The sequence below is a fragment of the Mauremys reevesii genome, linkage group 1 (genome assembly GCF_016161935.1).
Source record: "Mauremys reevesii isolate NIE-2019 linkage group 1, ASM1616193v1, whole genome shotgun sequence".
Taxonomy (NCBI): Eukaryota; Metazoa; Chordata; order Testudines; family Geoemydidae; genus Mauremys; species Mauremys reevesii.
This window is the reverse complement of record NC_052623.1, coordinates 219,425,841-219,440,396: the sequence shown is the minus strand read 5'-3', so window position 1 is coordinate 219,440,396 and position 14,556 is coordinate 219,425,841. Positions and strand designations below refer to the sequence as shown.

The following is a 14,556-nucleotide window of genomic DNA, read 5'->3' as shown; positions in this document are numbered from 1 at the left end:
GGGTTCCACATATTAACCGTTCTTTATCTCTTTGTTCATCAGTGATATTTAAAATCATCATATTAGCACTCTGTTCTGGGGCAGTCACCTGCGTGGCATGCCTTACACAATTTTGGATACAACAGGAGACTGACTGAAAACATACAAAAATTATTAGGATTCCAAACAGGATAGTCAGGGCTCCCTGAAACAACCAGTTTCCTATGCCAGAGAAATTGAACAGGTTACTTAGCCATTTCCATAAAGAACTTGGCTCTTTATGGGGAAGATATGTGATTTGTTCTAAGTGGCTAGCGCGATCTGTTACCTCATTGGTGTTGTTTTCCAATGAGAGCACAGTACCCTCCTTTGGCCACCAGCACTATGTTCAATGCCTGACGGTTTTGGAGGGCCATCTGTCGGATCGCCCCTGTTTCTTTGGTCAGGGCTTCTAAAAACTTTCTCCAATTTTATTTGCCATTATTTTAACTACTGCTTGTAACCTCAGGAGCCTTTTTGCATGGTGTATTACTCCCCTAAGTGGGATAAAGGAACTGCCAATAGTCTCTTCCCAGGTGTCATTGCTGTTCCATATTGTGTTAAACGGATGAGGTCCTCCAGTGAGGTCTGAGGAATTGAGTGGGATAGCCAGGACAGGAACACCAGTTTGAGAGTGGGCTGGGATGTGGCTGCAGATCCAGCATTTAGAAATATTAGGGGTCTGAGCTATCCACACTTGCTGCTGGATAAAAGAATTGTCATTGTGGATTTCCCAGACCTTAAGACACCAGCAACTGAGGAACAGGCACCACCGGAGGCGCATGTTGGAGGCAGGGCCCTTCTGGTTCTGACAACCTCAACTGAGGGAACCGCAGTCGCGGGCTTTATGTCCACCAGGCAGCAGGCGCTAGGCTCACTACTGCTTTTTCTTGGGCCTTGCTTTAGACCGTCGTCTGCTTCTGGCAACCCTTATGAGAGCGGAGATTGTAAGGTATTGCAGGCTGTTCCTCTACGTCTTCTTCTGGAGTCAAAATTGACTCTGCGTGGTCCTGAGGTGATGATTGGTTCACTGGGGGTGGTGCATTCTTATACTGCGAAGCATGTATTCACTCTGCTGCAATGCCAGACAGTTTAACAGTCGTCTGACTAGTAAGCAGTACCTGATGATTCTTCGATGTTTTTTTTAAGTCTCTTTGCTTCTTTCCTTGACTCTGGCTATAACAATGGCCTTCACACCTTATTTTTTCCTGATGCATACATTTCTCATTCACACAAACAGATTGAGAATACAAACAGTAGTATTTTATATCGAGCAAAAAGGCATTGCAAATGAAACCTTACTAAGTTTTACAATTAATAACCAAGACAATTTACATTGAGACCCAGGCCTTCAATGTTTCTTTAATTTACTTAACATAGACACAATACAGAATCCTGTCTCTTACTAAATCTTAAAACAAAGAAATGTATATTTAACTAGAGTGCCTAATTTGTAATACATATAGGAAACCATAGTAGACATTATAACACATTCTAAAACAAAAGGGTGGCCGGCCATAATCACTTATAAGGATTGTTCTGGTCTGTTATTCCTTTCTGCTATTCAAAAAGGGTGGCTGACAGGATGAAATCAAATCATACATTAATTCTCATAGTACATTATAAAATTCAGCTCATACATATCCTCCTTTTGACACTAAGATTATTAATCGCCAGTGTCACTTCTTATTTAGTTTGCATAACAGAAAATACTGGGAGGTGATTTGGGCCTGTGGCTCTAGCTTTGCATACATTTGTTTTATCCAACAGCACATTTCAAACATTTCTATTAAACACATGCAATTTAAAACCAAAAACAATTAGGGGTAGTATCATTAATATGCCAGTAGTTGAGAGAGACTATTCAGAAAATATGTTATATCAATGGTAAGCTGTTATGTCTTTCTGCAGTGGCAATTGTTAACATGTCCCCATTTGTGTATATAAAATGAATGGTTCCGTTTCCCACTTTTTTTTGTTTTTAAAGGAAATATGTTCCTTTTTACCTTTAACAGATGATTGGTAACTGTTTGCCATTTAATGCCAAGATTGATAAGAGTACTCAGCTAAATCAGTGCTTACAGTAAGCTGAGACTTTTTGTTGTTGTTGTGGCAAATAGTAAATGTTATTACTGGTAAACACAGTACTTACATTACATTTACATTTGTCTTCTGGTGGGTTGCTAACACTTTTATCCTTTTAAAACACTTTTCTCCAAGAATTAACACATACACATAGCCCATTATACAGTACTTCGGTCTCATAATTCATTTTATCCCACATACAGGATTCTAGTGAAATGTCTTTACTACAGGGCTTTGGAGCAACAGGCATGGATAAGCATACCCACTTTTGAGGAGTCCACTTGGTACAACCTCTAGTGTCCAATAGTTTCCCTTCCTCCCCAGCCCACTGGCTTGAGGTCTGGGGTAGCCAGAAGGATCCCAGGTGCAATCTGGGGAGTGGGCTAACTTTCCGTATCTTTGCTTCCAGAGCCTGTTGGTGTGTGATTTTAACAACAATTTCTTCACTTAACAAATTTTGTCTTACCGTACTGGAGACATACTGCATCCATTTATATTGATTGTTTAATACCTATTATCTTTTTCTTTGCTTTAACAGATGTATCAAAACCTTAATATTCTCTGATATTACCCAGAACATCTTATGTTCTAAATATCTGCCTTTCAGTACATTCCATAGCTATCGCAGTATGTTTTTTTTTTAACCTTCATTTGTTTTTGTAATAGGTTGTTCTGTAGCTGGTATTAGCTTTTTCTGATTTTCTGAAAGACAAAAAAAACATTTTTTCTACCCCTTTTTGGGGTGGCATTGATTATTGTTTAAAGATTCCGTTCTTTTACAAATACCCTTGCTGATTGCAGGCAAAACAAAGGAATTAGCCCCATATTTTCCTGTGTTTTTTGTTCTATAGGCAGGCCAGGTTTTAATGGCTTCTACTTTTTAAGGGTTATGGGGAAATTATCCCACTGTTTAGTCATTAAATCCATGAGGTGGTGTACCTTAGTTTTTCCTCTTATATAGCAGACCAAGTTTGTAATATATAGTCCTCAGACAGAGAACGTATCAGATATTAAACTGATAAGAACAGATAATATTTTTACCTCAAGGTCCCAGAGACACAAGACAAGGTTTTCATCTCGAGGCCAAAAGACCAACAACATCAAGACATTTGATAATGTTTTTCCTGCTGTGTTAAGCTTTAAGTTTATGCACAGGTAATAGCTGAGAAGCATCAGGTATGTTTCTTATTTGCAGCTTCTTTTGTGCTGGCAGTTCTCACCTTTCTTTATCAGTTAGGTAATTTGCATTAACACAGGCTTGGCTTTTTGGATTCAAAGCCATCAGCAGAGCTCAGAGACTCTGTCTTAACAAACAGAGATCTGAAAAAGAAAACACAGCCTATTGCGGCTCTTTTTGGAGCCCTAATAAAATTTTAATTCAGCAACATGTTTCATTTGCATTTCTATTACCCCTTTCTACAATATACACTGCATATGTCCTAGGGAAAATGCACATTCCTTCTATACTATAACTTTTTTAAAAAAACCATTAGCCATATTAATTTTTACATAAGGTGTAACTGTTTCTTTTGTTCTTACAGTTTTCCATGTACCCTTATCAAAGTGACAGTCTGATTACACAGAGCCATTTTAAGGCTCAGTGATTTAAACATAACTTCTTTTTGTTTTGTGCACCTCAGTTCTGCTGTTGCTTCAGAGGGTCACTGTTAAGAGCTGTAGTGAAAGAATAAAAAATTATCCGCTATTGTTACAAAAAAACAACCAACCAAACAAAGAGACTCCAGAATCTTTCCCTATTCTCTTGATTTTGACTGCCCTATTGCAGCCATGACTTGGTTTTTATTTAAAAACATTTTAAATTTTATAAAGAATCAAGTTACCCCTTAAGGGTTAAATGCTAAATCCCAAAGCCAAACAACACTAATTACCTGTGTCTTGCAAAAAGGTCTGTCAGTTTTGCAACTTTGAATTAAAGAGTCAAATGAATTTTTAGTGGCATTAAAAACAAAAACAAAACCAATTTACGTTACACCTACAAAACCAGAATTTTACAAACCAGATGTGCTGGTTTAGATTCTTAGAACTTTACATATTTTCAGACAAATAGATACATACACATTTTCTTTTCCTTGACATTCCTTTACACTGCTTTGTTTTTACATAGCTGTACATATATTTGGATTATTTACAGGCACTCTTTTGGAAAAGGGCCCATTTTCCCTTCAGATTGGCTGCAAAGAAACCAAGAATTCTCTCTCTTTAACATGGTCCTTTTTAACATTTTCACAAAGTTTAACTGCTTAATTCTCTCCATCCTCTGTAGAGTTAACTTTTCACTCTTCCCTTAAATCACTTGTTTATCTCCCAAAATGACACCTTTATCACCTCAGATTTCACCATTTTAAGCATTGTTCCGGGGGTTCATTCCAGCACTTACTGCTTTTCTTACTCCTGACACTATGCCCTTAGGGCTTCCAACCCGTTTTTCAGTTTCTTTATCTGTTGCTTGCCTGGGCCCGATCCTGCTTTTTCCAATGAACCGTTTGTGAGTGATATTGTGGTCATTTCACAATTTTGAAAGAAATGTTTAAAGAAAGGGACCAGGAAGGGTGGGGGCTAATTGAGGAGCCCACTCTCTTTGCTGAATTGGTAGTGGAACACTAAAGAATCAGTTTTTGAGGCAGATAACAAAGGGGAACAGAACAAGGGGCTTTTTGTCCTTTTTACAATGAGATGGGAGTATTAAGGGGGTTGGATCGATCCAGGGTGGTTGGGGTTTTTTGAGAACGGGGTAAAGGGGAGCGCTCGGTCTGGTGGTGGGAGAGGAGGCTTTTAATAAAGCTTTTAACTTATTATTTGAATATTTGAGAGAGGCGAGTTTTGATTTTGTCCACCTATGATTTGCCTCTTCCCACCACTGCATGAAACAATTAACCTCTCCTTTAGTCAGTTTAGTTTTAGGTTGGCTGATTTTCTCCTTTAAGACGTCCACTCAGTCTTTGTTCCAAGATTTTAACAGTGACCACTGAGTTTTGGGATCCCCCTGAGTTAGCCTAGACCATTTTTCCAGAAATTTACAGGAGTCTGGACCCATCCTAAATACATAAAATGAGCTGGCATTCGTTTAGGGAACTGTCCCGACTTAGACATCTGGTTACCCATACAGGAGGACTTCACACACCAATTGCACAAGAAGGAAATTCGGGTTCGTCAGAGAGATGCCCGGTGCAACACACAAAAGGAGCCCACAGGTTACTGCCTCAGTCACCCTTGCTTTCACACCAAGGGTTTTATCCAAAGTGTGGTGCGGCTGTGATTGTGCAGATTCCATTCACTCAGACCGCGGGGACAGGAACCCCTTGGTCGGCCGATCCCCAGATGGAGACGGCACCCAGACTCAAACATTCCACAGGAGGATGGATAGACACAGAGACAGGACAGTCCTCAGTCCGGACAAAACACAGAAATAATTACCTGACCAGATTCCTGATGTCAGATCCCGGGATCCCTACCAGAACAGAGTGGGAACCAACAGGTTCGATGGTGTAGACTTCACTGTGGTCGTGCGCCTTTCCGTTCTTGTGGAGGACCACTCGGGCCAAATGCCCAGGTGCTAGCTGCCACAGTCGTCCTACAAAAACGGTCAGGAATCACACGGCCCCAGTGAAGATGGTTGCCATCTCGGTGGAACCTCCAAATTGTCAAAGTTAGACTCAGGACTCACAGTTTGTCAGACCACTCTGTTTTATTAGCACAACGCTCTGCTAATAACACCCAGATAATGTGAGCACCATGCAAGACACAAACTATCTTATTTATACAGATAAAAGGGCGAGAACTTAACAAAATAACAAAGGAAGCAGAATCTGATAAGTTTACCTGGGCTAGGCATGCATATCTTATTTCCTTACTACCTATTACCAATCTTCTGTTAATGTTTTGCCATTAGCACCATTGTTTATGCCTAATGTTTCTTTTTCTGACACCTGTATTTTAACATTTCTTATTTCTGCTTAAAGGTAGATACAACATTTCTTTAATCCATTCTTATTTTACAATATAATTCATTCTACTTTCACAAGAGCAAAAGGGGAGAACCTGTGATGTGCTCTGACCAAGAAGGGTTATGAGAAAGGGGAACAGGGATGCTGGTGCCTCTCTGCAAGGAAACCTCAGACAAAGCAGCTCCTCCTGGACAGGAGCAGCAACCTTCACGCTAGCAGTTACAGCCAACTTTAGGTACATAAATTCATAGTTTCAAAGGTTCTAAGGCCAGCCCTGATCATCTAGTCTGACCTCCTGCATAACACAGGCCCTAGAACTTCCCCAGAATTCCTGTTGCACCACGGTCCCATGTGTCTTCGCCTTCAGCTGGGGGTAGAGCTCAGGGGTAGAGTGTTTAATTACAGATCAAGTGGTCCTTGGTTTACATCCTAGACACCCTTTGATGTCTTTGTTAATAAGCAGCAGGTTACACAAAAACAAAAGGAAGCATTTTTTCACACAACGCACAGTTAACCTGTTGAACTCTTTGCCAGAGGATGTTGTGAAGTCCAAGACTTTAACAGAGTTAAAAAATGAACTAGATAAATTCATGCAGGAGATAAATAAATGAACTAGATAAATGAACTAGATAAATTCATTAATGGCTCTTAGCCAGGATGGGCAGGGATGGTGTCACTAGCCTCGGTTTGCCAGGAGCCAGGAATGAGCGACAGGAATGGATCACTTGATCATTATTTGTTCATTCCCTCTAGGGCACTCGGCACTGGCTACTGTTGGAAGACACGATAGTGGGCTAGATGGACCTTTTGTTTGACCCAGGATGGCAGGTCTTGTGTGGCTTATGTTCTTGGTTGTATGAACCAGTCCTGGCTATTAGAGGAGCAGATGGCTTCAAAAGACCAGTCTCTTGGATCTGGGAATCCTGGGCAAACTAATTCCCTTCCTTTAGAGAATGACAGAAAAACCCATTTCCTCCTCCTTTCTATTCCAGGCTTTGTTCTTTTTTTCAAAGATTCGCCTCTAGGGAGCAGGGAAAGATCCACGTGCAAAAAGTGTTTGTCCAACCTGCAGAAAGGGAGGCATGCTCTGACTTCAGCCAGCAAGAACAGGCCTTGCGAGAGAAGCCCCAGAGAAGCAAATGCTCATGGTCCATCCTATCAGGCATGAAAAGACTCTGTGTCTGTAGCCAAACTGACACCTCAATGGCAGATGGCGACGAGTAGAGAACAGTTTCCTCTCCAAGAAGGTTGATGCGCTTGTCCCTGAAGAAGAAAGCAGCTGAGAACCAGGTGGAGTCAGAGGAGGTGAAGCTGCAGGAGGATACTGGAAAAGTCGAATTGGATCTTACAGGTGAGGATTCAATCCACATTGTTCGCAAGGAGCATGTGAGGAATACTGACATCAGTCACTCTACAAGCCTTATACATCAGGACCTTCTCATGGGACAGTGATGGGTACCTCAGACTCTGGAATCCATTTAATGCCAGATCCTCTTGGAGAGGGTGGCCAAGGTCCATTGCTGAGGTGGGGAGAGCTGGTACTGTGGGGTGGGGAGTACTAACATTGATCCAGGCTGTAAGGAGAACAGAGAGGCTGGATGTTGTAGGAAATCATTTCTTTTCTCCTGGATCGGGTCCGTTTCATCAGTAAAATGCTCCAGAGGTCTCAGCAGGTCACAGCTGGGAACCATACTAGAGCTGAGCCATTACTTCTTGGGGGGTTAAATGCAAATCAGGCCCATTGCCCATCACTGACAGGAAAAGTTTGCAAGGGGAGGGGACAAGACGAGTAGAATACACCATGGAAAAGAAACTGGCTCCTAGGTCCAAAGAAACCTTGTGTGGTAAAAGCCCCCAGGTAAGAGTCATGAGATCCGAGTTCTCTGCTTAGCTCTGCCAACAACCTTCAGTCTGACCCTGGGCAAGTCGCTTCAAGGCTCTTAGCCCAACTTCCATCCTCTGTAAACCAGGGATAATACATGGAAAAGCAAAATGTTATGAATGTTTCTTTCTGCTCCAGGGACAAAGAAGGAGGTGTCTGAGTCGAAGGGCAAGTGGGAAAAGGGGAGCCCAGAAGAGCAGGAAGAAGAGCGCACTCCCACCCCCTCATTAGCAAGCAGCTCCTATATGACGATGATAATGACGCTTTGTGACTGTGCTAATGGAAAGTATCCCCTGCTGTGTGTATTAATATCTCCTGGAGCTGGGATCTCTGACAGGAGACCTACCTGCCCCTTGCTCAGGGAGCTGAAAAGAAACACTCTTCAAGTGTGATCGATTCCAGCCAGTCTTTATAAGTTTCACTGGGTTGCTTGAACGAGGTCCAGATTGACAAAGGGGTTTAGGCACCTCAAGAAGTACAGAGGTGCCTAGTGGGATTTGCAGAAGTGCCTGACTCACCTGCCTGATTCTGATGCACTCTCCATGGGACTCAGGCACTGCTGAAAATCGTACCAGGCCCCTCCCTGCACTTCTAGGGGTAACCCACACACCTGCTGGGTATGGTGTCCTGGCCGTCTAGTGGCACCAGGACCACTTAGAGACAGAGATAAATTGAGTCTGCGCTACAGCCTTAGCTAACAGCAGGTTGGGTTTTAGTTCATGCGGTAGAGGCTTCTGCACTAAGCTCCCGAGGTCCCAAGTTGGATCTCGCCTGCCAACATCTGCCAGGCATCTAGATGCCTTCATAACTCTTATGATTACTAAGAGAGCACCCTGCAGCACATACAACAGTCTGCAATTCTGGGAGCTTGTTACACGCCAGGGGGCTGGAGTATCTATGCGAGTGTGTCACTCTGGTGTGCTCTACTGCATCCTCAGCTGCTGGCATCCAGGACAGACGGTGCTAATCCAGCCACACAGGCCAGCTGCAGTAACACTCAGGAGGTGCCTGAGTCACCAGGGTAAAGACTTCCAGCACCCCAGGCCCTGGGTTTAGGTGACCCTGGAACCAGGCCCCCTGCAACCAGGCCCCCTGCAGTAACATTGTGCCCAGTGAGTTCTGACCAACAGGGGTCTGGCCCCAGAGGCCCACGGTTTGGGATCCTCCTCAACCAGGCAGACTTGCTCCTTCAGTCGAAGCTACTTTCTGTCCTGCCAGCGATTCCTGCCTGTTTTGTGGCAGCACCACATGCTGCGGGGTGGGGAAGGAAGAGGCATTTCTGTTTGGGCCCTGTTCTCAGTCCTTTCCTCACAGACACTGTGGGCTGCTAGAGTTGCTGAGCCAATCTGCTCAGGCGCTCAGGGTGGGATGGGACATGGGGCAGGTTCTCCAGTGACCCCTCGGCTGCACTCAACAAGCAACTTGAATGGGCTTTGCAGGCCACTGAGGCTTTCTCAGCAAAAACTGGGCTTCCTGGGAGGAGGGGCTAGAGGGAGGAAATGGGGTGGCCTTGGGGTCCCAGCACTGGCTGAGAGGCTCCCATCTCTTCTCAGGCAGAGGGGGAGGGGGAAGTGTATGAATGACTGAGGAAACCTCGGCACCTGTTGAGGTTTGTTAAGAAAAGGGCTCAGCTGGAGTCTCCACACTCACTGGGCGCTGCCAGCCTCCCGCGGGGACAGACTGTTCCAGGGCAGCTGAGCAATGGAAACACTCAGTCCCAACAGGCTTTGTCCCTCTTCATTGCAGACCCCCGGGGAGCAGCTTTCCTCAGCCCAGCTCCAAGCCCTGCTGGTGAGAGCCGTGAAGGCTCTGACAACACCCATCCTAGAGCGAATTCAAGCTGAAGAGGAAGAGCTGAGGACCATCGTATCTCTATATGGAGACCAGATGGAGAGAGTAAGAGACTCCCGCCGTGGGGCAGGGGGATGCTGCGCAGAGAGGGGGAGGGGAGAATTTCCTCTACTAGGAAACCGTTCCTGGGATACACTGACATGGTGCTTTGAAGGTTGGCTCAGCCCCTTTTCCATTAATCGCTTGGCCGCGGGGACAGCCCAGCTACACTGAAGGGGCGCGATAGCCCCAGCCCTGGCAGTGCAGCACTTACCTAGTCTGCCCATGGGCCTCCACATTAGGCTCCAGGAGCAGACATGGTTTCCTCAGACATGCTGCAGGGCCTTGTTTTTCCAGCTGTAGGATCAGGAGGAATTTGGTTTTGCACTTTTCTCTCTGTCTCTCCCTAGCTCTGATCCTGTTGCCCATCCCCACAGGATCTGAGTGCCTCCCCCGTGAATTAGACTCGCCTAGGGAGGTTTCTGGCAGACTTCATATCTACATCCCCTGGGTAGGAGGCTCTCAGCATCATTTCCTCCCACTGATTAATGAAGCTCCACCTCCCTCCTGGGAAGTAGGAATTCAACCTATTCGACACCTGGGGAAACTGAAGCCCAGAGAGCTCCTTGACTTGCCCAAGCCTGCGCAGGTGGGGTTATTGAGAAAGGAATCAGGGTTCACGTTCCCTATAGTCCTTTAAACGTTGCCTTCAATCGCTCTGCCTGGAAATAGGTGACATTCCTGCCCTTCTCCAGATAACGCCTGCCCATGGCATATAAGTGCAGACCTATTCCCCTCGTGGGCTTTGGCTTCCTCCCCAAACCTGCCTGTTCCTGGGGTTTCCTGCAGGTCGTCCCTGTCTCTGGCCGAGTTCCCTGTTTCCAGCAGGTCCCAGCGGGAAGTTAAGAAATGGCCCCTCAATCAGCAGATTGATTTGTGCAGGGCTCTAACTCCTGCTAGCAGAACAGGGCAACAGAATCCAGCCACCCAGGTTGTACCTCCTGCTCCTTGTTCAAGAGAGGAAAGAGCAATGACCAATTCCTCATGGAAGAGCCCGAGGGGGCGGCTTGTCCCTTTCGGGTCTATCTACCCTGTGCTGCACACTCTGCAGCAGGAGCCGTAAAGCCTGGCCCTACGGACTTGGGCTCCCAGGGCTGGCACTGTGGGGCCAAATGTCAATGCAGCCTCTTCTGGGCTTGGGCTGGAACTTGAGCTCTGAAGCCTGGGGAGTAGGGGGCTTCAGAACCTGGGCTCCAACCCAAGTCACCATGTCTGCACTGCTGTTCCCAGTGCCATAGCCTGAGCCCGAGGTTAGAGACCCGGCTTTGAGATTTGTTACGGCAGGTTTTAAAATCCCGCAGTGTAGAGGTTCTCCTTAGGGCTGGGGCCTGGAACTGGCTAGCCCCGTCCAACTAGCCCTGCCTGCCATCTCTGGGATGGGCTCTGGGGTACATCAGTAGAACCAGCTGGGTCTGGAGCAGCACTTCTCTACCTGGGACATCCTCAGGGCCAAACAGGTGGTATTGGATGTGCCCCACACAACACATATGTTGCCCACAATGGAAACTAGGTTGAGAAGCACTGGCCTGGAGGAACTGATTGTGCTAGAAAGAGCAAGAGGAAGTTGCAGAGATGGAGGAAAGGCTCCTGCAGGGAAGCCCTTGAGAGCAGGGCTGAGAGCAGTTTGCTGAGGCAGGGAAGGCCCTGGGACATCAGGGGAGTTTGGGCTGTGCACACAGTAACGTTTTGGGGAAGGCTTTTATGTGTGTTTCTGAGCTTTAAGATGCTAAACCAGACCTCAGGAAGACTGGGGTTCCTGGACTTGTCAAAGCCTCTTTCTTGAGATTATGGACGAGCCAAGATGGGCAACTGAGGTGAGAGGCGGCTTGCATGGCTGCCAGGAGGGTTACCCGGGAGGACGCCACTTATTGATAAATCCATCCCTCAACTTTCTGGCATTCTTCCAGGTTGGAGACATCATGGGATGTATCTTCATCTGGCTGGACAACGTCTGTGATCCCAGAGCCAGAAAAGCAGCGCTGAGGGCCACGGCCTTGCTGGCTCGTTCCCACCCCCAGGACGTGGTTCTGACCTGTGTGGCGCACATGCTGTCATCGGACAGGTAGGGAGCTGGTCTGTTATCACCTCAGGCCATTATTTCTCTTCTGCTTCTACTAACAGGCCACAGTCTGGGAAGGGTCCGTCGGGCTCACACACTTGGGGGGTGTTACCTGCTGTGCAGAGAGCTGTCCATGCTCACTAAGAGGAGATGCCCAGGCCAAACCACTGAGAAGCCCACCCTTCTCCTGCACTCCCCAGGATGGAGACGTGCCAGTTTTCTGGAGAATTCCAGCATTGTCCTGATTTCTATGGGTCACCCCATTTCCTCTCCCATTCAGTACAGGGCCAATAAATGACTTTGGGGCTCACTCCACATCCCTGGATCATGAGGTCTGGCTGCTCCCTATTGCGTGAGAGAAGGCAAAGATGGAAGAGGCCCATGAGGTTCATCTGTCTGTCCCCTGGGGACCAGTGAAGGATTGTTACCTGTACTCAGATCCCTAGTTCTTCCATGGCTGAGGAAGTGGTGAAAAAACGCACTCATCCTTATGGAGCTGCGCAGCAGAGGTAAATCTCTTAAGACAGAAAATTCCAGACCTTATTGTTGGGGGATGGGGGTGGGGAGAGGGGGAAACACAACACCACCACATCCACACATGACCAGAGCATAAATGCTGTGCAGCCTGCCTGAGTCTGCAGACAGCCGGCAATAACAGCTCTGAGAGGGGTGAGTGCCTCTTTTCATCTCAATATTCTGTGAATTCTGAGTCCTGCTGGTTATCGCCAATCACTTTGCAGAGTCATCCAGCTCAGGTGTTTATAACACAACCCCCATATGCCTAGGGGCCGTGAAACCCAACTGGAGCCTAGCCAGAGGTCAAAACTCCGGCTTTCCTCGGCATCTTCTGCAATGCAGTTCTGCACTGACCATAAACAAATGTGTGTCACGTGGGAGAGAGCAAATTGAAGAGCAGCATGAAAGACATTGAATTTCTTACCCAGTTCAGTTACCAGAGGAATACAGTGTTGGTTTTCATATTGAGTGTTTGATTTGTAAACCTTTCAGGTTTGAATTCCTTGAAGCAGCCACAGTGCTTTCCAGGGTCTGTGCTCAGAAACTATAGAAACTCGGCAGCGTTGGCACAGAATTTCAGTCAAGCTTCCTGAAGACCTTAAATCCAGGCCATTTGCTCTTGGTTTGTCCAACCTAGTTCTCAGTGTCCCCAGGGCTTGACCACCATGTTCGACCTTCCTCACCAAACTTGGAAGTCAAATGACTGGAAGCCTTTTGGATCCATCTGCAGGCTTCCTCTGCAGATGCCTGGGGGGACCAGCAGTGCTTAGACCAGCAAGAATGAAGAGAAGAGAGGTGGGGGATTTCAGTACTAATTTCCTTCCATCTCTGTCACATTGGGCAGCACAATTTCCCCTTCTAAGCTCCTGAATCCTCTCCTATCAGAGCATGTTCTGATTCAGTGTCTGACCCTGTCCACCACACTGCAATAAGATTGACCTGCTAAGAGACGCTTGGTCAAACACTGGGTCTCAGTTACACCCCCAAACCAAAGAGGTGTAAATAAAGTTTCCCCCAGGTAAAAGTTACGGATCTGAAGTGGTTTATCCACTGGTACCCTGGCTCAGTTGTCTTCTACTCTAGGTGGCCCTTTAGTGAACAGGTTCAGTTCCAGTGTCTCTTGGAAGTATCTAGGTTTCTGGCTCTGTAAATTGTGACTAAGAATCTTCCCAGCATGCGATCATGAGATGTCCGGTACTTTTGACTGGGCCAGAAACACTGGGGATATGAGAACGGATCTCCTCAGGATGGTTTCAGCCTGTCCAGTCATGACTGGAAAGCCAAAGCACAGGGTCTGCACCACTAAGAGAAATAATGGGGAATAACATCATCCAGACTCTTCTGAACTTTCCATAGGGATCCATCCTGCTTCCGTTCCAGGAATGGGTGAAGGTTCAGGAGCCAACATATGTCTCCTCCCCTCTCAGGAGCCAATCCTGTTTTGTAATACACTGGAGAGGAAATTAGACATGACAAAAGGACAATAGCAAATGACAGTGGGGCCAGGTAGCAGATTGGTATAGTTGAGTGAAATTCTTTCCTCCCTCCAGGCAATAAGGACCATTTACGAGGTCCTTTTCCTGTGGGGATACCGAGAAGCCATCCTGGAAATGTGTCCCCAGATGCTCATCCTCTGCCTCCCGCAAGTGCAGTATGTGATGGATCTGTGCTTGCCAGGGATCCACATGCCAGCGAGATATCCAGCCCCGAGGAAGGATCCAACTCCTCAGCCCCCTAAGGTAATGACTGAAAGGAAAAGGAAGAACAGATTTGTTCTGTTAAACACGTGGTCTGTTCATGGCCATCATTTGTTCGGGTGCTGTAATTAGCCCAGGATCAGTTCAGTCCAGGTCTCTCTTGAGGGGAAAAAGGTTGAGAGCTGTGTGTTCTTGTAAATCACACTTGCTCATCTGACTCTGTCCAAAGGCCAGCTGCTTTCACTACACAGTCAGGCAGCAGTCATGTTTGTGCAGCCATCCACATGTGCCACCTGCCAAAAAAAGCGTCAGTACTTTTATCTCGGCCTGCTGCGCAAATCTGTGGGCCTCTGTCCCAGAACGCGGACAGAGCCACACCAGAAGCACATGGGGCCAGGCACCGCAGGATGTCAGTGTCACAGGTAGACAGGAGGAAGAGGGACC

General features: G+C 46.5%; 1 protein-coding gene across 1 annotated transcript in view; it reads left to right on the top strand.

The window, feature by feature from the left end:
* The window catches only part of LOC120370544 (zinc finger protein 420-like), a 339,196-nt gene that overhangs the window by 148,977 nt on the left and 175,663 nt on the right, over nt 1-14,556 (top strand). The gene's annotated exons all lie outside the window — the stretch shown is intronic.